Source organism: Rattus norvegicus, chromosome 10, assembly GCF_021556685.1.
Source record: "Rattus norvegicus strain SHRSP/BbbUtx chromosome 10, alternate assembly SHRSP_T2T, whole genome shotgun sequence".
In the NCBI taxonomy this organism is placed as follows: Eukaryota; Metazoa; Chordata; class Mammalia; order Rodentia; family Muridae; genus Rattus; species Rattus norvegicus.
This window is the reverse complement of record NC_141543.1, coordinates 108,036,767-108,059,573: the sequence shown is the minus strand read 5'-3', so window position 1 is coordinate 108,059,573 and position 22,807 is coordinate 108,036,767. Positions and strand designations below refer to the sequence as shown.

General features: G+C 49.6%; 1 protein-coding gene across 2 annotated transcripts in view; it reads left to right on the top strand.

Annotated features, from left to right (window-relative positions):
• The window catches only part of Prpsap1 (phosphoribosyl pyrophosphate synthetase-associated protein 1), a 50,203-nt gene that overhangs the window by 2,295 nt on the left and 25,101 nt on the right, over nucleotides 1-22,807 (top strand). Inside the window, exons 2-3 of one of the 2 annotated variants that reach the window (XM_087574162.1) lie at nucleotides 16,483-16,559; nucleotides 20,582-20,855. The gene's annotated coding sequence lies outside the window, so the exon portion shown is untranslated. The remainder of the gene's footprint in view (nucleotides 1-16,482; nucleotides 16,560-20,581; nucleotides 20,856-22,807) is intronic. The other variant, XM_087574161.1, reaches the window with a different exon arrangement.

Here is a 22,807-nt window from a genome sequence, read left to right as displayed (position 1 = left end):
GTCTCTATGTCTCTCTGACACCCCCCCCCACCCCCTCTGTTTTTCCAGACAGGATTTCTCAGTGTAGCCCTGGCTGTCCTGGAACGTGCTCTATAGATCAAGCTAGCCTCAAACTCAGAGACCCACTTGCCTCTGCCTCCTGAGTGCTGGGATTAACGGTGTGTGTTACCCGGTTTATTTTCTCTTTTTGTTTCTTCCTCAAAACTCAGCAAGATTCTTCAAATAGCACAGGAGAACTGACCTCGCCCACTCATTTACCTCTGGCAGGCACAGCAGAGCTCCCAGAGGAAGGAATCCAAGCCTGCCGTAGAGATGTGGGCACTCAGGAGGGACACTTTCCCACCTGACGCCACCCACTAGGCTTCTCAGGCTGAGGACCCAGAGGGACAGGCGATCCTGGTGCACACCAGTCTTCCTGACTTAACAAGGCTAGAAAAATCCCCGCATCAGAACTTGGCATTTGCCAATAAGCATTTTAGGTTAAGTTCCAAATGCAGCGGCACCCCACATTGAGAATTAGGCTCTAAACTGGGTATCCTGGCTCACAACTTTAATCCCAGCGCTTGAGAGGCAGAGGTAGGCACATTCGGAGCTACACCGGAAAACCCAATCCTGGAAAACCAAAAGAGGGGTGGAGGAAAAGAGAAAGAGGAGAGAAGAGAGGGATGGAGAATGGCAGGGGGACACTTCCTGACTGCCACGGGCACGAGCAAGGACCAGCACGGACGAGCACGAGCACGACCAGCGCGGCCTAGCAAGGGAGAGCGCGCGCGCGCGCCCCCGGTCAGCTCTGCCTCCTTTGGGCTCTTGGCAGGCATCAGCAATTTCTTTTTCGGTGAGAGCATGCTGAGCCCTCACCGGGAAATCTGTCCGTCCCTTTTGAAACCTGCAGAGGCAGTAGACTTAGGAAAGATGAAGCGGAAGCCAGGAATCAAGGTGAAGTGAACCTCGGGATGTTGAAGTGTGTGCTGGTCGCACTTTCAGGAGTGTTTGTTTAATGCATGCCCTTGAGTAAGTGAAGGACAGGAGTCTCTGTCCCAGTCTACACTGGGACCCTGCATTTGTGCGCTCAACAAAGACCGGCAGTCCACCATAACAATGCATCTGGGGCTGAGAAAACGGCTCAGAGAGTAAGAGCACGTCTATGCAAGTGTGAGGACCTGGGCTTGAATCCCTGATCCCCACCTAAAACCCAAGCGTAGCTGTGTGTTTCTGTAACTCCACTGTGCAGACAAGGGCGGATCCAGGGGCTTGCTGGCCAGCCTAGTCAAGACAGAGTTTCAGGTTCAGTTAGAAATGCTGTTTTAAGGCAGTAGGGTGGGGAATGACAGAGCAGGACATGATGTTCTCCCCCGGCCTCTGTGGACACAGACAGTTTGTGCAGCACATGCACACCAACAATAAAAGGAAAAAAAAATGGGCGTGGGGCTTACACCTACTTGAGGAAAAGATCTTTTATTTTCTGTTTTATTTTTCCTTGCTTACCCTCCCACCACCAGGCCCAGCAGACTACCAGTGTGATAAAATCCTGGCTTTTAGCACAGAATCACCCCAGGGCTGGTCTAGAACTCTTCCCTCAGCCTCCTAGGAGCCAGAACTACAAACATTCACTGTCATGTCCCACGTGAGAAAAGAGATGTTCTGAAATGAGGGACTTCTGTCTTCTGTGAGTTCAAGGCTATCCTGGGCTGGATGACAAGTTCTCCAGCCAGCCAGAGCTCCACAATGAGAAGTGTCTCAAAAAAAAAGGAAAGGAAAGGACAAGTCTGAGGCGCCTTTAAAGTTTACCACAAACAGAGGGCTGGAGAATGGCTGTGTGGCAATAGTTGCCTAACGTGCCAAGTTGATGGTAAATCTCAGAACCACGCTCAGCTGCTGGCACTGGAGAGTTGACTTGACTAAGGGCAGTGTGGGGATGAAGAAACCACAGACAGGCATTTGCACACTCTGCAGCTCTGATTGGGGTGGGAACTCCAAGTCCCTTGACTTCTCCAGCTGGTTTTCCTCTTACTAATTACTTGGAGCAGTGGCTTGCTTCCTGCAGCGCTTAGCAGAACTGTATTCTTCACATCAGCTGCCCTGTAGCAGGCATTGCTTGGAGGGGCTTTACTTTGTCTGCAAGGTAGTGTCCTGTAGCCCAGGCTGGCCTCAAACTTGTGTGGCTGAAAATGACTTGAACTTCTGGTCCTTTTGTGTCCCTGGCCCCTGGCTTACTGGTGCGTGCCACTGGGCTTGGTTTGCCCAGTATTGGAGAGGGAAGCCAAGGTTCCATGCATGCTAGGTAGGCATGCAGTCAGGGAACAACATCCCCAGTCCCCAGTCATAAACTTGATGAATTTACTTACTTACTTATTTTTGTAGCCCAAGCTGGCCTCATATCTATCCTGCCTCTATCTCTCAAATACTGGGATTAGGGCATGGGGCTCCACATCTGACTTTTTTCCTTCTTCTTCTTCTTCTTCTTCTTCTTCTTCTTCTTCTTCTTCTTCTTCTTCTTCTTCTTCTTCTTCCTCTCTCTCTCTCTCTCTCTCTCTCTCTCTCTCTCTCTCTCTCTCTCTCCCTGTCTCTGTCTCTCTGTCTCCTTCTCTCCCTCTGTCTCTCTTGTGTCTCCCTTTATTTCTGTCTCTGTCTCTGTCTGTCTCCCTTTCTTCCCCCTCTTTGTCTCCCTCTCTGCCTCTCTCTCTCTCTCTCTCTCTCTCTCTCTCTCTCTCTCTCTCTGACAGGGTTTCTCTGTGTAGCCCTGGCTGTCCTGGAACTTGCACTGTAGACAGAGCTTGAACTCACAGAGATCAGGGCTAAAGGCGCGTGCCACCAAAGTCCAGCCTTATATTTAATTTTTAAAACGCATTAGCAGGGCTGGATGGAGAAATGGTTCAGCAGTTGAGAGCATTGGCAGTTCTTTCAGGGGACCAGGGTTTGATCTCCAGCACCCACATGTTGTCCCACAACCACCTGTAACTCCAGTTCTCGGTAACCCAGTGTTCTAGTCTGCTTCTGAAGATACCAGATACATCATGCTACATATATGCAGTCAAAACACCCATGCACAGGGTTGGGGACTTAGCTCAGTGGTAGAGCGCTTGCCTAGGAAGCGCAAGGCCCTGGGTTCGATCCCCAGCTCCGAAAAAAAGAACCAAAAAAAAAAAAAAACCCATGCACATAAATATGATGATGATGATGATAAATTTTAAGTGTATTAATATGGGCCAGCGAGGCGGTTCGCTGGGTAAAGGCAACTCCCCTCATCTTTACTTAATAACCTGAGCCCAATCCCCAGGACCCAGGGGGCAGAAGGCAGCTCCCATAGGTTGTCCTCTGACCTCCACACCTGCGCTATGCTATGACCATGCCCACACATACCCAGAATACATAAGTAAAAATAAAATTTAAGCAAATAATTACTGTATCATCAGTGAGTGTACGCGCACTTGGTGTGGAGGGCAGCGGCTGTACCGCACCTCATAAGGAAGCCATGGACCACTCTCTGCAGTTGGTCTCTTTCTCCCTGTATTCGGGTTCTGGTAAATGCTCTAGGGGATCCAACGTCCTCTTCTGGCCTCGGTAGGACACACACACACACACACACACACACACACACACACACGCGCGCGCGCGCGCGCGCGCGCGCGCGCACTTAACTTAAATAATAAAATAAATCCTAAAAGAAAATGTGGAAACTGTAAATCTAGCCTTGGGCTGGGTTGTAGCTCGACAGCAGAGCAGATGCCTAGACTGCCCAGGGCGGGCTTCCCTCTTGGTATTTTGTCCTTTTTATTTCTGCTACTAATAATGGCGGGGTGGGGTGGAGGGGAAGGGGAGGTGTGTGGGGTCAGGGCTCCTATATTTGAGGAAGTCCGAGTACTAAGACCCTAAGACCGCTGGAGTGTTTGGCCTGTGCCATCCCCTCAGGGAAGCCGTGCTCCCTAGAGAGGAGGTGGTAGGCTCGCCCACTCAGATGGCAGCTGAGCGCCTGGCTCCTGCACGGTGAAACCACCTGCACTGGGCTCTGCCTTCGGAAATTGTGACTTAACCAGTCCAGTTTTTGTTTATAAGATTACCAGGGACGAGAGACAAACAACGAAACAAAAACAGAGCTATCTTAAATTTAATTGTGGGGGATGGGAGGATAAGTGAGGCAGTGGGACCACCGGTCACGTGTGAAGCAGGCGGAGCTCGGCTGCAGGGTCCAAGCCCACTGAGAACCTCCGAGCATCGCTGCTGGTCAGGCTGTGATCCACGCGGGATCACAGGAGCTAATCTGCTCTCTCCTCCCGGTCTCTCCTGCTCTTCACTTGGCCGAATCCCCTCTAAACGCCCGTGCGAATACTAGGAGACACCTAGGCGTTCCAATTCCCTGGTTCTTAGGGAAGTGTCCTTAGCTCCCGGTCCAGCAGGCAGCAGTGACCCAACTTCCTGCTAGCCCTGCTGCTGTGGGTTGAAGGAACTGGGTGAGGTCTGATGCTTTTACCGGCTGGCATTTTTAACTAGCTTATAGTAGCTAGATGATGGGTTTCACTGTAATGTTTTCATGCGGGTATATAATGTATTTGGATTAGAGTCACCCCGTTACCTTTTCTTGTCCCCTCGTTCCTCTTCCCAATGGGTTCCCTAAAACCCCCACACCCACCTCACCGTGTGTGTGTGTGTGTGTGTGTGTGTGTGTGTGTGTTTCCGTGCTTATGAGGTCAGAGGACAATTTCAGAGATTTAGTTCAACTACGTGGGTCCTGAGACTTGAACTCAGGTTGCCCGCTTGGCAACAAGCACCACTAAGCCATCTTGCTGGACCCTGGCTAACTTTTTTTTTTTTTTTTAAAGATTACATCTCTGTACATGTTTTTTTTTACTTTACTATTTTATCTTGTGTTTTGCCAGTGTGTCTATCTCTGTATCATATTCATGCCTAGTACTTATGGAGGCCAGAGAAGGTGCCAGATCCTCTGGAACTGGAATTACAGACAGTTGTGAGCCACCATGTGAGTTCTGGGAATTGAACCCAGTTCTCTGGAAGGGCAGCTGGTGGTTAAAAGTGCCGTCTGCATTTTGTTTTTGTTCTTATTTATTTATCTTTTTTCAAGGCAGGGTTTCTCTGTGCAGCCCTGGAACTTACTCTGTAGACCAGGCTAGCCTCCAACTGAGATCCTCCTGCCTCTGCCTCCCTGGTGCTGGGGTTAAAGGCCTGTGCCTCCTCTAGCAGGCTCTAGCTCCGACATGGCTCAGGCTAGCATTTTTTTTTTTTTTTTGTTTTGTTTTGGTTTTTTTGGAGCTGGGGACTGAACCCAGGGCCTCTCGGTTGCTAGGCAAGCACTCTACCGCTGAGCTAAATCCCCAACCCCTCAGGCTAGCATTTTTAACAACATGGTAAGTCATTTTCTTTCTGTGGTCCCTCAGTCTCCAGAGTATTGGTCTTTTTGTTGTTGTTCTTTGTTTTGTTTTCTCAGAATCTATTTTATGCATGTGAGTACACTGTCTCACCAGTCTCACTGACACATCTCACTGAGAGTGACACACTCAGAAGAGGGCATCAGACCCCATTACAGATGGTTGTGAGCCACCATGTGGTTGTCCGGATTTGAACTCAGGACCTCTGGAAGGGCAGTCAGTGCTCTTAACCACTGATCCATCTCTCCAGTCCAACAGTATTGTTTGTGGAGCAAGCACAGAAAGCACACAAGGGAGTAGCCGCTTCCCTGACCAGCGAGCGGGGCGAGCGGCACCCTCTGAAGTGCACTATAGCTATAACCTGCCCTGGGAATGAACCAGGCTCGGGACAGAAATGACACAAGCTATTGCAATCTCTCCCACTTCTTCCCAGAGGCCAGCACGGGAGCACAGCGTGGTGACTAAGCTGGTTGCCACCCACACTTTTAAAAAAAGGGTGTGTGTGCCTGCCCTGCTCTGAGAAAATAGGGAGGGGGCCGCCCACACTCCAGGGAAAGGGGCAGCCTGGTTCTGGTTCTGTAATTCTTAACATTCATTGGTTCCTGCTAAATGGTGTCAGCCCCAGAAGCTTTCAACAACGAATAAAGCTAAATTACCCCTATTTCCCTGTTGAACAGTGATATGACTTGGAACAGGGCTTTTTTCTTAATGTCTAATTGCTATTTAATTACTAGGGGGTCCACCTTACCCTTTTGTGTGAAATGAAACCCCCCTCCACCATGAGGCCCTCACTCCCTCTGCTGGCTGGCTCAGACGCCAGCCTCGAACCTCCTGGTTTGTTTCTCCTCATCAGTACACTGTTTGTGACGGGGTTAGATTTCTTCCTGTGCCCACATGTGGGTGCAGGTGTGTGTAAATTACTTTCTTATCTGAGACTGACTCACTGGCCTGGAATTTTATGTATCCAAGGTCACTGCCAGCTAAGGGTTCTCTTGTCTCCACCTCCCATCTCGCCACCGCTGGGATTACGGGATTACGTGCGGGTGACCATCACATCTGACTTTTTGATTGAGTTCTGGATACTCAAAGGCAGGTCCTCATCCTGTGAAACGAACACTTTCCCAAGGTCTTACGTAGCTCGGGCTGCCCTTAAACTCATTGCGTCCCGGAGGATGACCTTGGGTTTTCTGTTCTGATCCCTCCTCCTCCAGATGCTGAGTTCTGGGGGTTCGCAGTCTGCTAGGCAAGCACCCGAATGCCTGAGCTAGGCCGCCAGCCCTCTGTCAGACCTTTAAGAACCGGGCTGTATTGGGGTTGGGGATTTAGCTCAGTGGTAGAGCGCTTGCCTAGCAAGCGCAAGGCCCTGGGTTCGGTCCTCAGCTCCGGGGGTGGGGGGGTGGGGGGGTGGGAGGGGGAGGGGGACGGGCTGTACTTCCACAAAGCAGGGAGGACTCACAGGAAGAGGAGGGTGGGACAAGCAGGCGGGAAGTGGAAGACTCACAAAGTGCTCTTATGTGAGCCGGTGAGAGTCAGTACTGGGTGCGCACTAGAACTTGAACGGAGCGAGATACAGGTGAGGCGCTTGCCTTCAATCCTAGCACTCTGGAGACAGAGGCAGGTGGATCTCAGAGTTCAAGGCCAGCCTGGTCTCAGAGTGAGTTTCAGGACAGCCAGGGCTACACAGAGAAACCCTGCCTTGAGAAAAAAAAAAAAGTCAAAACAGGAAACAACTTGAACCTGCATTGGTGTTTGACTAGGCCTTCATCCACCAGCCACTGTCGTTCATGGTAAGGACCTGTAACGGCTAATCTTGGCTGTCAGGTTGACACACTTGGGACAAGGGGCTTTCATCCGAGACGTTGCCTTCATCGGATTGGCCTGTGGGGCATTTTCTTGATTGCTAATTGACTCAGGAGGGCCTAGCCCGATGTGGGCAAACCGTCTGGAGGCAGGTGGGTCTGGGCTCTACACGAGAGAACCCACATTGGGGAGCAAGCCAGTAAGCCCTACCGGTTTCCGTCTCGAGTTCCTACACTGACTTCCCTTGGAGAAGGACTATTAGTACAATTGCAAGCTGAAGTAAACCCTTTCAGTAAACCCTGAAGTTGCCTTGGGACATGGTGTTCCTGAAAGAACACTAGGAGGTCATTGCAAGGGTGACTGTCCACACCAGAGGAGCACATGTTTCTGAAGGTACATGACTCCCTGGGGGAGCATTCTGATGATCTGTAAGGAACGACCCTTAAGTGTAGGGCAGGGCACAGCTGGGTGCTCTTACTTGAGGGTCTCCTGTGACTGCCCTGTCACTGGAACTGAACATCTCTCACGGCTCCTGACGTTTTCAGAGCAGATTCTGACTGTTAGCTGGGCGTTCAGACAGCGTGCTGCTCCTTCCCTGACACGCTGGGTTCTGGAACAGAATGCTGAGAGACCCAGGCGGAAGGGAGGTGATTTCCACGTCAGCCTCATGTCCCAGAACATCACTTCTGCTACACTGCATTGGTCAGTCAAGTGACTAAAGTCATCGGCCCGGATTCTAGCGGGACAGAACCGTGGGCTCTCCTACCTGTGAGGAGCTGTGCAGGAGGCAGGGAAAGAAGGGGTTGATGCTGGCTGTCTTTGGAGATTGTCTAAAGAACTGGGGGAACTAAAGGAATTGGTTTGTAGGCTGTGAATATATTCCTTCCAGTGTGTCCACCATGGGATGGACACTGCTGTAGTGCCCAGTTTGGTCTCAGTGCTACAGCTGTGATCTACTTCACAGGGCAATATTTATCTGTAACCCTATCTCCCCAGTGGAGGTGGCTGATCTTACATTTAGCTGTTTGTTTTGTTTGAGGCAGGTCTTATCGTGCAGCTGGTTAGTTTTTCTGAGAGGGAGCTTTGGTTGAGAAAACATCTCCATCAGATTGGAGTTCGTCCACAGTTCGTCTGTGGGAGTCCCAGCCCACTGTGGGTATTGCACCCTCTCACCCTTGCCCCGCTTCTCCTCGGGATGTAAGAAAGAGGAGCCTGATAGCAAGCCAGTGAGCAGCCTTCCGGTTAGCAGGCAGTAAGGAGCCTCTATGGTTCCCTCTGAGAGCTAGCTCTGATGTCCTTTCAGTGATGGATTGTAATGTGCAAGTAGGAGTCGAATAAAACCTCTCCTCCCCATGTTGCTTCTGGGCACAGAACAGGAAGCAAATTAGAACTCCCAGCATGCACTTCTCTTTCGCTTACTCATTCGTGCATGCTTGCGCGTGCGTGCGTGCGTGCGTGCGTGCGCGCGCGCGCGCTCACAGAAACCAGAGGGCAACATTGATCATTTTCCTCGGTTGCGCTCCACCTTAGTTTTGAGTCAGGGTCTCTCACTGAACCTAGAGCTTGCTGTTTTGGATTGAGGTGGGTTCACTGGCCAAGCAAGTTCCCAGGATCCTCCCCTCTGCCTCCCTAGCACTGAGATTACAGACACAGCTCTGTCTCTCCGTCTGTCTCTCTCTCTGTCTGTCTCTGTCAGTCTCTTTTTCTGTTTTTGTTTCTGTCTCTCTCCTCCCTCCTCTCTCTCTCTCTCTCTCTCTCTCTCTCTCTCTCTCTCTCTCTCTCTCTCTCTCTCTCTCTCTCCCTCTCTCCCTCCCTCTCTCCCTCTCTCTCTCTCTCTCTCTCTCTCTCTCTCTCTCTCTCTCTCTCTACCTCTCTCTACTTCTCTCTACCTCTGTCTCAAACATGGGTTTTAGGAGAATCAAGTTCAGGTCTTCATACTTGCCTGACAAGCACTGTAGTGATCAAGCGTCTCTCCTAGGCCTCAATCCCCTCTCAGTATTAATCAGGGCATTTTTGGAGCTCTGGTTTTGTGTCTGACTCTGTGCTCCAACACACACACACACACACACACACACACACACACACACACACACAGAGAGAGAGAGAGAGAGAGAGAGAGAGAGAGAATATAAATATACATGGAGAAAATTCTTGCCTGCCTGCCTGCCTGCCTTCCTTCCTTTCTTCCTTTCTTCCTTTCTCTCTTTCCAATAACTCCCACCAGATGTGCTTGCTCAAAACCCCTTTCCTAGCAGCCAGGCTCCCTGGATGCCGCCTCTGAGTCAACACTTTAGGAAATAGGCCTGTTTCAAATTTCATGCGCATTGCCAGACCCAGAGGAGACCAGAGCAGGGAGCTCCTGAAGCTGTTTCCCTGGCCCTGGCCCCTTTCCGCACTCCCCTTCTATGGGATTGAGGCAGGAAGAAGAAACATGGAAAACATGTGGCTTCCCATGGTGCTTGGTTGGCGGTTGACGCATTGCTGTCCCCGTGTGGGTGGGGTAAGGACTCTGTTGATCTAGCTCATTCCTGGGACCCATACATGTTTTGTGCTAAGAACCCAACTCTTGGAGTATTTGGGGATCAGACACTGAGAGCTGTCACCCAGTGTAGCAGTCAAAACTGTCTCCAGACTATTTCCAGTGTCCTGCTTAAGACGCTACTCTATACGCTTGGGAGCAAGTGTGGGCTTCACAGTCCTAAGGGACAACCCCTAGTCTTCCTAATTCCAGGAGGTGGCCTTGTGCCATGTTGCTCTGAGAAGGACTCCAAACCCCAATCCCGGAAGCTGCACTTCTATTCGGTGCTAGACCCCAACCCTGGGGCCTATAGACATGGCATCTGTCCCCTAAGGGACTGGATTGTCCCGGCACTTGAGTCCCTTGGCTAAGCACTTACTATGTTATCTTTGGGGACATTGCAAACTTGCTTTAGCCCCAGGAAGGATCAGCCAGTATTTGACCAAAATGACAGCCAACTGGAACATAAGGGTTTCCCTGTTCTCTCATATGCCTCACAATGATTCCCTGTGTCCCCAGCTCTTCAAACCCCTCACCTGGTTTCAAGAAAAAGAAAAAAAAAAAAAAAAGAAGAAGAACCACTAAGTCCTCATGAAGGAGGCTTCATTCCAGATACCTGTTCCCTTCCCAAAAGTTGCCTCGCTTAGGAACACCAGCTCCCTCAAGTCAGGCCAGATGTCCCACATGAAGAGCACTGTCCTCCCTGGACCACCCATATTTCATACAGAAGGCACAGAATTCCAGGGTCCTCACCAGTGATGCAGTCTAGAGTCTTGAAATGGGTTCATTTCCTCTGCCAGCCACAAAACAAACAAGACACACACACACACACACACACACACACACACACACACACACACAAGAAAGAAAAAAACTAAACTTGTACTTTCACTAAACACTTAAGCTTTAATTTTATTAATCAATTGATTGATTCATGGATGGATGGATTGGGTTTGTTTGTTTGTATGTATGTATGTATGTGTTTGTTGTTTTTTGAGACAGGGTTTCTCTGTGTAGCCCTGGCTAACCTGGAACCAGCTCTGTAGAACAAGATGGCCTTGAACTCACAGAGATCCACCTGCCTCTGCTTCTAAGTGCTGGGATTAGAGCCGAGAGCCACATGATCACTTAATCTTTCTTTCTCTCTTTCTTTTTTGCTTCTTAACACAGGGTCACATTATGTAGACCAGGCTGACCTTGAACTCACAGAGATCCACCTGCCTCTGTTCCCTGACTTTGCTTAATATATAAACATCCTCTAAGGAATGTAACAAGTGACCAAATGCAGCCATTGTAAAGACTGGAGAAGTCACTTGTGCCTGAGGACTGTGTTGTCTTTCCCCTATAGGACTCCCCTATAGAATTCAAATTATTAATTATTATTAATAATGAAGTCACTCTCTTTGCCTCACTGTGGCTTGTATTAAAAGTCTTTTCTGTAGCACAGTCAAGGATCGAGCATTAACTGAATGAATGAATGTGTTCAGGGGAAGGGACCTTCTCGGGGCTTCTGTTGGCTCTCAGGGTTTTACGGTCCTGCCACCACTGACAGACGGCTCAAAGAGATCATTGACATTTGTGCCCTTTGGAGGTTTTAATTGCCGTTCACCTGTATCTCCTCGAACCTGACCTATTTGGCACGCTTGCACAAAGAGTCTTGTGAGTTCCTGTATTGTTTGCTTCTTGGTTTATCGTGGCTAATCTCCTATATCTTCATCCATATCCTGTATCCAGGCCTTGGCCAGCCTGCACTCTCCTCCTTATCTAATCGGTGCTGCCACATATGTAGCCATTAGTCATGGAAACTGCTCGTGTTTGACAGGAGTGTCCCCACGCACAGAGGAGGCGCTAGAAGGTTGCTTCTGAACCAAATCTTCAGGGGCGCATAGGTACTTGGAGCCCACTAGAAAGCCTGCAAAACCCCCACTAGGAGCCATCAAAACCTCGCACGCACAAGAGGTCTCTGTCCACCCAAGGGCACTGGACTTTCAAGTCCATCTCAGCTTTTCCAGCGGCCAGTGCAGCATCTGCTCCCTACCACTGTCCTTGCCGAGCTGGGAGGGTCACTCCTAGGGAGCTTGGCTCCGCTGCCTGGTGTTCGGCCCTCCTCCCAGCGGGGTTTTTGGGATCCTATAGCGAGAATCAGCTTAGAGATCCAAGTTAGTGTTATTTTTAGAAACAAAGATCATCAGGCCTCAGCTTTCGGAGACATGCTCAGAGGATGAAAGAGGGGGAAGACATCCTGTTTTCCTAAATTTCAAGTTGGAGGGAGACGAGAAGTCCTGAGTGCTTGGGCTGGTGAGGCAGCGCAATCCAGAAGCTTGGACCTAGCGCATGCGTGCGTGAGGCCCTGGGCTCCTGCCCAGCACTGCAGTGAGACCTTATCCTGAAAGGGTCTCGTTTGTTACAGACAGATCTAGTCTTCCCAGCAGCCCACCTCGGCGGCAGGATAAGGCCCAAACACACCCTTCTTTGTCCGCTCTATCAGGTCCTTGGCTGGTACCTCAGCCCACTTGGAACATATCCATCCTTTATCTTCTGGCTGTTAAAACAGAGAAAAATGGCTTCCCATAATCAACCTGCTGCCTAGCTCACAGCAGAACCATTTTTTTTCCCTTCTTTTTTTTTTTTTTTTTTTTTTTTTGGTTCTTTTTTTCCGGAGCTGGGGACCGAACTCAGGGCCTTGCGCTTCCTAGGTAAGCGCTCTACCACTGAGCTAAATCCCCAGCCCCTTTTTTTTCCCTTCTTAAAACGGCAAAAAAAGGCTGTCTGTAGAAAATGTCATCTGCGGTGGGCAGAGCTGTGGAAGAGAGCCAGCAAGTCTGGAGCCCCAAGGAACAGCCTGAGTAATTGGTTCCCCCCCCTGGTTCCCCCCCCCCCTGGAGCTGGGGACCGAACCCAGGGCCTTGCGCTTCCTAGGTAAGCGCTCTACCACTGAGCTAAATCCCCAGCCCCAAGAGTAATTGGTTTTATAATTAAGTATTTACTTGTTATTCTTGTGCATGCATGTGTGGGTACATGTTCACATGGGTGCACATGTTGAAGGCAGGGTTGTGTGTGTGTATCTGTGTGTGTGTGCGCCAAAGTCAACTGTGGGTGCCATTGCTCAGGTATCGTTTTGCTTTCTTTTCCTGTGTGTATGTTTGTGTGGATGCCTGTGCACCACATCCACACCTGGTGCCCACAGAGGCCGGGGGGGGGGGTGTACCATATCCCCTAGGACTAGAATTGCAGACAGTTGTGAGCCACCGTGAAGGTGCTGGGAATCGAACTCAGGACCTCTGGAAAGGCAGTGCTCTTTAGCACTGAGCCATGTCTTCAGCCTACTTCGTGTTTGGAGACAGGGTCTCTCTCCCATTGACTTTGAACTTGCTGAGTAGGTTACACAGGCTGGGTAGGGAGCCCCAGGAACCCCCTTACCTCTGCTCCTCCAGTGCTGGCCTTATGATCGCACCATATGTGGGCTCTGGAGATCCAATGAAGGTCTTCATGCAAGCATTTACTGACCCAACCACTTGCCAGCCCTCAACCTGGTTTTGTAAAGAGAATTAAAAACCGAATGGGAATTGGAGAGATGGCTCGGTAGTTGAGAGAGCTCGCTGCTCTTCCAGAGGGCCCGGGTTCAATAACCAGCACTCACATGGCTGCTCACAACTGTCTGTAACTCCAGTTCCAGAGGATTCAACACCTTCACCCAGACATACGTGTAGGCAGAACACCAGTACACATAAAATAAAAACGAGAAATCATTTAAAAACACACAAAAACAGCCCGGGTAGTGGTGGTGCATACCTTTAATCCCAGCACTCCGGAGGCACGGAAAGGCAGATTTCTATGAGTTCGAGGCCAGCCTGGTCTACAAAACAAGTTCCAGGACAGCTAAGACTGTTTAAACAGAAAACCCAAGTCTCAAAAACAAACAAACAAACAAACAAACAAATAAATCTCACAAAAAAACCAGAACCAAAATCAAACAAACAAGAAAACCCCAAAATTTAACTGGACAATTAAAATATTATTTAAAGTACCCTGGTTTAAATGTTAAAATATTCAGGAAAGCACCACCACAGAAACATCTGGAATAATGTTTAATCAAATGTCTGAACAACATGACCCAGCTAATTTGACACATGAAATTAACCCTCAAAGACCCCAGTAACTTACACAACAAATACCAAGCATGGTGACACATGCCTGTCACCCTCATACCCAGGGGGCTAAGGCATGAATTTTTTTTTTTTTTTTTTTTTTTTGGTTCTTTTTTTCGGAGCTGGGGACCGAACCCAGGGCCTTGCGCTTCCTAGGTAAGCGCTCTACCACTGAGCTAAATCCCCAGCCCCCTAAGGCATGAATTTAAGGCTAGCCTGGGCTATGCAGTAAGTTCAAAGTCAGCCTGGTTGACCTAATGAAACCTTGTATTTATTTATTTATTTATTTATTTATTTGGTTCTTTTTTTCCGGAGCTGGGGACCGAACCCAGGGCCTTGCGCTTCCTAGGCAAGCGCTCTACCACTGAGCTAAATCCCCAACCCCGAAACCTTGTCTTTAAAAGGAAAGAAAACGCCAGGAGGAGGTGGTGCATGCTTTTAACCCCAGCACTCAAGAGGCAGAGGCAGGGAGATCTCTGTGAGTTCAGGGCCAACCTGATCTACAGAGTTCCAGGACAGCCAAGGATGTGACACAGAGAAACTCTGTCTTGAAAAACAGAAAGAGGGCTGGGGAAATGGCTCAGCGGTTAAGAGCACTGACTGTTCTTCCAGAGGTCCTGAGTTCAATTCCCAGCAACCACAGGGTGGCTCACAACCATCTGTAAATGGGACCCGATGCCCTTTTCTGGTGTGTCTGAAGACAGTGACAGTGGACTCATATAAATAAAAAAAAAAACTTAAAAAGAAAAACAGAAAGGAAGGAAGGAAGAGTCACACCTGGTGGAGCAGGCCTGTAATTCTAGTTACTCAGGAAACTGAGGTACACACACACACACACACACACACATACATGTACATGCACATGCACACACATGGCTTGTAGCCTGTGGTCTGCCTAGTCCAACAATTTGCCTAAAGGAAAAGGCCCAGGAGCTGAAGTTGTTTGGTCCATGTGACTGATGTCTCTGCAGTCCCAGCCTGGTGCTCAAGTCCTAGAGAGCTGCCCAGTCTTTAGCCTGTGTTGGAATTCTGAGGAGGAAGGTGGTAATCCCACAGTTAGCAACCAATTAGCTACACTGATTTGAAAGACTTGAAATTAAAAGGAAGACTTGAAGTTAAAAGGAAGTTAAAGATAGCCTATGACCTCACATACATGGAGCCCTAGGGGTGTGTGTGTGTGTGTGTGTGTGTGAGAGAGAGAGAGAGAGAGAGAGAGAGAGAGAGAGAGAGAGAACACATTATGTTAGTAATGCTAAATCAGCAAAAACATCAAGGCATTCCCCCAGAAGCAGATGTCCCGGCAAAATGCTATAGTCATTTATCTAGGAAGTGAAACTGGGGCTACTGAGAGCGCTTATTGCTTTTTCAGAGGACCCGGGTTCAGTTTCCCTGTACCCCACAGAGGCTCCCAAACATCTGTAACTCCAACCCAGGGGATAAGACACCCTCTTTTGGGGGTTGGGGATTTAGCTCAGTGGTAGAGCGCTTGCCTAGCAAGCGCAAGGCCCTGGGTTCAGTCCCCAGCTCCGAAAAAAGAAAAAAAAGAAAAAGAAAAAAGAAAAGAAAAACAAGAAACCCTCTTTTGGATTCTGGGGGTACCGTGAGCATCACACACACACACACACACACACACACACACACACACACACACTCGGGCAGAATACCTTGCTCAGAGCACTGCAGCCAAGATGTCCCCTTTTGGGTGCCAACCAGTTGCCTTTAATGTTCCACAGATGCCTAAAGGAAGCCGAGCTGAAACCAAAGCTGTTTGCAGCTGAAGCATAATCTAGTGAAGGCACTGTAGCCTCCCCTGGTTCTGAGCCTGGGCTGCCCTTTTGCAATCAGGAGCCTGCCTTTGTGAACTCTCTGCAGGCCTGTCTATTCTGCTGACTCAGCACTTCCCCCCACGGCCCCCACATAAGTCCTCTGTCCCTGCAGGCACACCCTTTACTTGCTTGAGGGGCTGTATTGTGAATGCTGAGGCTGCACACTCTAAAAACCCCTTCTAGCTACACAAGCAGACCATTGATTCATTTCCTGAGCCAGGCAGAGATTCGTCCCATACCGCCCCCTAGTGTCCTATTTTAAAATAATCATTTATTTATTTTTATTTATCTATTTATTTATTTAGAGACAGGGGTCACACTATTAGTGGGCAAAAGTTGTTTAGCCCAGGCTGGCCTCAAAGTCACGGCATTCCTACTGCCGCAGCCTTCCGAGGGCTGGAGTTATAGGCATAAACTACCATACCTGTCTTTCCTTACCCACTTTCCATGTCTTTACCGACATGGGCTGAACTGGTAGCACAGAGAGGGAGGAGGAGTGCCAGCAGTAGCAGAAGTAGCAAGCAGTAGTGAAAGGCAGCTAGTGGCCTGGGAAGAAATATCAGAGGTGAGAGACAGGGCTGGGGAGATGGTTGGGCAGGTAAGAGTGTGTTATAGGCTGCGCTGTGTGCTCCAGACCTGGTTTCAAATCCCTAGTGTCGGTGTAGAATGCTGGATATGGCCACGCATACCTGTACCCCCATTGCCCTGGGAGAGGTAGAGGCAGGAACAGCCAGATTCTATGGGGGGCAAATGCACTGCTGTTCACTAGAGAGTCATTTGCCTTTTTTTTTTTTTTTTTTTTTTTGTAGATTTCAAAGAAATGCTGATGGCAAGTTTTTGGAAGCAGAAATTGGAACTGGGGCCAGGTGTGCTGTGGTTGGGCCAGGTGTGTTGGTGGATGGGCCAGGTGTGCTGTGGTTGGGCCAGGTGTGTTGGTGGATGGGTATGCTAGTGGGCACTTGTGATTGAAGTAGTTGGGGATGGAGGTGGAAGGAGGAGAGAGAGAGAGAGAGAGAGAGAGAGAGAGAGAGAGAGAGAGAGAGAGAGAGAGAGTTACATACCTGCTCCAGCAACTAAAGAAATTAGAAGTGGGATCTGCTCTCAGCACAACTTTCCTGCTGGGCCAGGGACCAGTCTTTTACTCCAGGGTCCAACATCCCTACTAAGACTTAAATGCCAGAATGAGGACCGTTGCACATATAACTGGACAGCTATTCTGTGTGGCAAACCAAACCGCTCACAAGGCTGAGGAAGAGATAGGAGAGTCAGGCAGTGGGAGGAGAGAAAACAGAAATCCTGCAAGGGCCGGAGAGATGGCTCAGAGCTTAAGGAGGACCTGGTTTCAGCCCCCAGCACCCACATGGTGACTCTAATCTAACTCCAGTTCCAGGGTATTTGATGCCCTACTTTGTCCTCAGTGGGCACCAGGCTTATACCTGGTACACAGACACACATGAACAGTTTTTTTATTTATTTCTAAAGATTTATTTATTGTATATGAGTACACTGTAGCTGTCCTCAGACACACCAGAAGAGGGCATCAGATCTCATTACAGATGGTTGTGAGCCACCATGTGGTTGCTGGGATTTGAACTCAGGACCTCAGGAAGAGCAGTCGATGCTCTTAACCACTGAGCCATCTCTCCAGCCCTTATTTATTTATTTTTGAGACGGGGTTTCTCTGTGTAGCCCTGGCTGTCCTGGAATTTGCTCTTGCTCTGTCGAGCAGGCTGGCCTCGAACTCAGCTCTGCCTGCCTCTGCCTCTGGAGTGTTGGAATTAAAGGCGTGGGCTATCACTGCTCGGTCCTAACCTTATTTTTTTCTTTTGGTTCTTTTTTTCGGAGCTGGGGACCGAACCCAGGGCCTTGCGCTTCCTAGGCAAGCGCTCTACCACTGAGCTAAATCCCCAACCCCCTAACCTTATTTTTTAACCCCAGAAGCTGACTAATTCTGATTGGAGATCAGCAAGATCAGCACAGCCACACTGTCCTAGTTTCTTTCCCTCCTGCTTTGCTACAAATGTTTCAGCTCGGCACTCAAGGCTCTTCCCCTCACTGCAGAGGAAGACACAGAGACAGAAGCCTAAGGCGTTGGCTTTGTGTGGTGAGACTTTGGCTACTTTGTGGGTTCTTTTTGCTTCCACCCCCTCCACCCTAACTTTAGATAAAAGAGAAAAATGGATGGAGGAGGGTGGGGGGCGGCACTGTCCTTGGATACTTCCTGCTGCTTGGGGGTTTTGAGTTCCTGGGCGCAAGTTTGATCTTTGCTGTTTTTCTTCTTGCTGCTTCTTTGCGCTCAACACTTAACAAATGATGATCAACAGCAGTCAACCCATCTCTCAGGGTCCCAGCCTTTATATTCCCTCGGGAAGTCCCCAGAATTCCTAATGTTGCACAATTGCAGACTCTGTCCCCACCCCCCATCCTGGACAAAACCCCGAGACCGTAGGCTGCTGCTGCAGACAATCTGAAGCAGCCTCATATCCCACACCTAGGTTTAAAATGAAAACATATTGTCTGTGTTTTGAAAAGAAGTCAAACTTCCCAAACTGTCACTATAACTTTATATTGCACCTGCAGTAGAGAAGGGGCTGCCAGCAGGTGAATGCAAGCCCAGTTAACTCTTCCCTTTCCCAGTCCAGGATCCCCTGCTTAGGGAATGGTCCCGCCCACAGTGAAGCTGGACCTTCTGGCCTGCCTCATGGCTCAGTGAATAAAGATGCTCCTCTAAGAGATGAGATGTCTGGCTCAGAAGTTAAGAGCACTGGCTCTTAACAGAGGAGTAGATGGGCAGGAGAGATGATGGCTCAGCAGTTGAGAGCACTGACTGCTCTTCCAGAAGTCCTGAGTTCAATTCCCAGCAACCACATGGTGGCTCACAACCATCTGTAATGGGATCCGATGCCCTCTTCTGGTGTGTCTGAAGACAGCTACAGTGTACTCATACATAATAAATAATTAAATCTTTAAAAAAAAAAAAAGGAAAAGGAAAAGGAAATCATCAGACACTAGGAACTGGAGAGATGGCCCAGTGGTTAAGGCTGCTCTTCTAGAGGTCCTAGGTTCAATTCCCAGCACCCTCATGGAGGTTCACAACTGTGTTGTTTAACTCTAGTTTCAGGAGTCGGGTGCCATCTTCTGTTCTCCACAGATGCTCTGCACACATGTGGTACAGAGACATTGCAAGCAAGACACAAAACAAAATGAAAAGATTTCAGTATGTGTGGAGCAGATGTCCTCTAAGCACAGTGACTCTCTCTGCGGGTGTCACCTGAACCTACTGGTGCGTGATGTGTAAACGGAGTGTTTATATGATCCAAGCAAAACCAGGATGACCCGAGAGGCGGCAGGTGGGAAGCAGGGCACTTGTATAGAATGTTCTAGGGCCTGGATTCCATACCCCCACACGGCTCCTTACTACACTGAAAAAGTCTTGTAACAGGCATGGTTTTCCCCAGAACGTGTCATATAATTCGTTAGCCCACTTACTGAATTCAGGTTGCCAAAGGACAGCATCTCTCTCTCTGTTTTGTTCAAACCTAACTGGCTGTAATTAGTGACTTACAGTTTGGCAGCGTCCCATCTGTGAAGTAGAAAGTTCTCGGCTGGGTGCGGTGGTTGCCCACCTGCCTGCAATCTGGCATTTATGGAGGATGAGACAGGAGGATTACTGTGATTTCAAGGCCAGCCAGGATTATAAAAGCAAGATCGGGGTTGGGAATTTAGCTCAGTGGTGCAAGGCTCTGGGTTCGGTCCCCAGCTCCGAGAGAGAAAAAAAAAAAAAAGCAAGATCATCTCTCAGAAAAATGAGAATGAGGGGGCGGGGAGAGAGAAAGGGATAGGGGGAGAGGGGGGGAAGCTTTATGGATGGAAAAGGAGCAAAGGAAGCAAAAACAAGTCATATTTTGTTTTGTTTTTCAAGGCAGGGTTTCTCTGTGTAGAGCTGGCTGTCCTGGAACTCTCTCTGTGGACCAGGCTGGCCTCAAACTCAGAGATGCACAAGCCTCTGCCAAGGCCTGTGCCACCCTGCCTTTATTTATTTTTTTTCTTTTTTCTTTTTTTCGGAGCTGGGGACCAAACCCAGGGCCTTGCGCTTGCTAGGCAAGCGCTCTACCACTGAGCTAAATCCCCAACCCCACCACCCTGCCTTTAAAAGGAATCATTTCAAAGCCACTTTTGTCATAGACTTAGAGCAGGTGAGGCTGGACAGCACCTCCTCCTGTTCACGGCTGTGTTACATTTCAATCTGGCCTCTCTCGAAGCTCCTTTCTACCAAGGTCCTTAGCATGATTTCTCCAGTCGGGGCGTTGGGGGGGTTGGGGAGTCCTAATGTAGCAGCTCAGGTCAGACAATGACTCTCCTAAATTTTTTCTAAAGATTAAGTCTGACTTCAAGTCCCCACAAGCCAGGATTTGTGCTTAAAAGAACCTCATGGCTTCCCCACTTTCTGAGCCCCAGGCACCACCTCGGGTCCTCCATCTTTTTGAGGGGCTGCAGGCAATGAGTGGGCAGGCTTACCACCGGCTTACACCAGTCTGCATCATCCTCACAGCCGGGAAAGACTCCCCTCTCACCAGAGCTGGGCCACTCGGGGACATTCCAGTTTCTCATCTCTGTGAAGTTAGGCCTTGAATCAATAATAAAAAACCCCTTAAGGGACTCTCGGGTCCCCAGGTCGTGTCCCTGCGTGCCCTCTCTGTCTTGAGGCGACGGGCAGGAAAGCAAGACTCAACTTCCTTCTTAATAAGGTCATTTTGCCCTCTGGTTCTACAGCACTGTACCACACTCAGGTCTTCCAGCCTCCCATGATGCTTTAGAAAGGAAATGTTGATGGCTGCCAAGTGTCCCGGGGTCTGAGTTAATCATTATTTATTTATGTAGCCAACCCTGTTCTCTTGGGGCATTCAGGGATGCATCTGAATTCTTCAATGCCTGGATGGAGCAGCTGTTGCCCTGGCCCGAGAGCCTATCTGGAGATTGAGACACAAGCTGTTCAGTCACTCCTCTTCCCAGGGAAGACCTTGTAACGGTGCCATGTGAGTGGGTGGTGCTGGGGGAACTGCACTGCACAGCTATCAACGAGATGCCATGACCCAGCTGCTGAAACCTCTCTCTCTGCCAAGCCTGGCTATCTGAGCTCAATCCCCAGGACGCACGTGGCAGAAGAAAAGAATTGACTCCTGTAAGTTTTCCTCTGACCTCCATTTTGTGGGAGGGAGGGGAGGTCTCATTGGGTTGTCCAGGATAGCCTCAAACTTGCAGAGATCTGTCTGCCTATGTTTCCTGAGTACTGGGATCAAAGATGTATAGCATGGGGCTGGAGAGATGGCTCAGTGGTTAAGAGCACTGACTGAACTTCCAGAGGTCCTGAGTTCAGTTCCCAGCAACCACATGGTGGCTCACAACCATCTGTAATGGGATCTGATGCTCTCTTCTGGTGTGTCTGAAGACAGCGACAGTGTACCATGTACATAAAATAAAGGGGGGGGGGGAAGATGTATACCGCCACGCATGGCCATCTTACCTAGGTCTTGAAACTGGAAGTCCCAAGGGGAACCAGCATGGTTGGTTCTGGTGAAGGGGTCTCTCTCAGTGGTGGGAGCTACTTACTATGTCCTCACAATGGGAAGAAATAGGGCACCCTGGTGTCTTTTCTTCTTTTCAGTGACTCCCCCTTGTTGAGACCCACTTTTATCAATTCCCAACTATTCCCTAAAGCTGTCGCCTGGGGGTCAGGTTTCAACCCTGAACTTGAGGACAAAGAGTTCGGTACCACCGAGGCTGTCGAAAGGCCTATCCTGGTGCTGGGCAGCTTAGTGACCAGTAGGAGGCATTACAAGGTGACCAGCTGCTCTTTCTCCTGGGGAATGAGCAGCTACCATAGAGATGTTTTTTCTGCCTTTGTACGTAGGTTGACCCTGGGATGGAGTTTTGGGGTTTTTTTGTTGTTGTTGTTCATCGTTTGGTTGGTTTAGTTTTTCTGAGACAGTGTTCCTGCGTGTACCCCTCTGGCTGTCTTGGAACTTGCTCTGTAGGGTAGGCTGGTCTCCAGCTTTGAGTTCCTCCTGGCTCTGCTGGAATTAAAGGAGTGTATCACCACTGCCCATCGAGATGGAGTTTTGTTAATGGGATGTCAAGGAGGGTCATCTGGGTCACGTCTCCCCTCTCCCCTTGTGGAAGGGGAAGGAAAGCTGGCAGGAATACTTACCCAGGAGCTGAGATGATGAGGCATCTACTCACTGGATCCCCTGGATGCCTTTGTGGAGTGAAGCCTACTGCCCTGCTCCACGGAACAAGAGAAAAAGTCATGTGCATGCTCTGAAAGCCTCTCTTGTGGGCTTTTCCGCTGCAGTTTATCCTTGGCCTTCTCCGATAAGACTCCCGGTTTCCAAACGTACTTTATTACAACGAGGGAGGAGGAGAGTGGGTGGGGAGATAGGGACTTGGCTCCGGTGGTGGACTGTTGGCTTGGTACACACCGAGCCCTGGAGTCCATCCTCAGCCTAGCATAACCTGGGTGTGGGGATAAGGGCCTGTAATCGAAGCACTTGGGAGGTGGAGGCAGGAGGATCAGAGTTCAAGGTCATCCTCGGTTACATAGGCCACTTCCCCCCCAACCCCTACTCCTCAAAGAAGAAAGACACAGAGTGGGTGTCACCTACAGAACTAATTACCGGTAAGTAGAGAGCCCCACATCTCTTCAGGTCACAGAAACCTATATAGATTTTGGCATGAGAGTAAGGGAAATGGTTTGCTTCTTCCTGTAGGAAAGTTAGTCTTTATTCTAAAAGCAGTGGGGAGCCACAGATTTATTGGGGGGACCTGAGGGTGGGGTTGATGAGTTCCAAATATGCAGAGCTCATGCTGGCTGATGGGTGGACGCTGGATTGCAAGGTTCACACCTGCTTAGGTGTCACAGTCAGCAGCACAGATTCCAGTCCCCTCAGTCTGGGATGTCCCCCTCAGTCTGGGATGCTCCCCTCAGTATGGGATGCTCCCCTCAGCCTGGGAAACTCCCTCAGTCTGGGATGCTCCCCTCAGTCTGGGATGCTCCCCTCAGTCTGGGATACTCCCTCAGTCTGGGATGCTCCCCTCAGTCTGGGATGCTCCCCTCAGTCTGGGATGCTCCCCTCA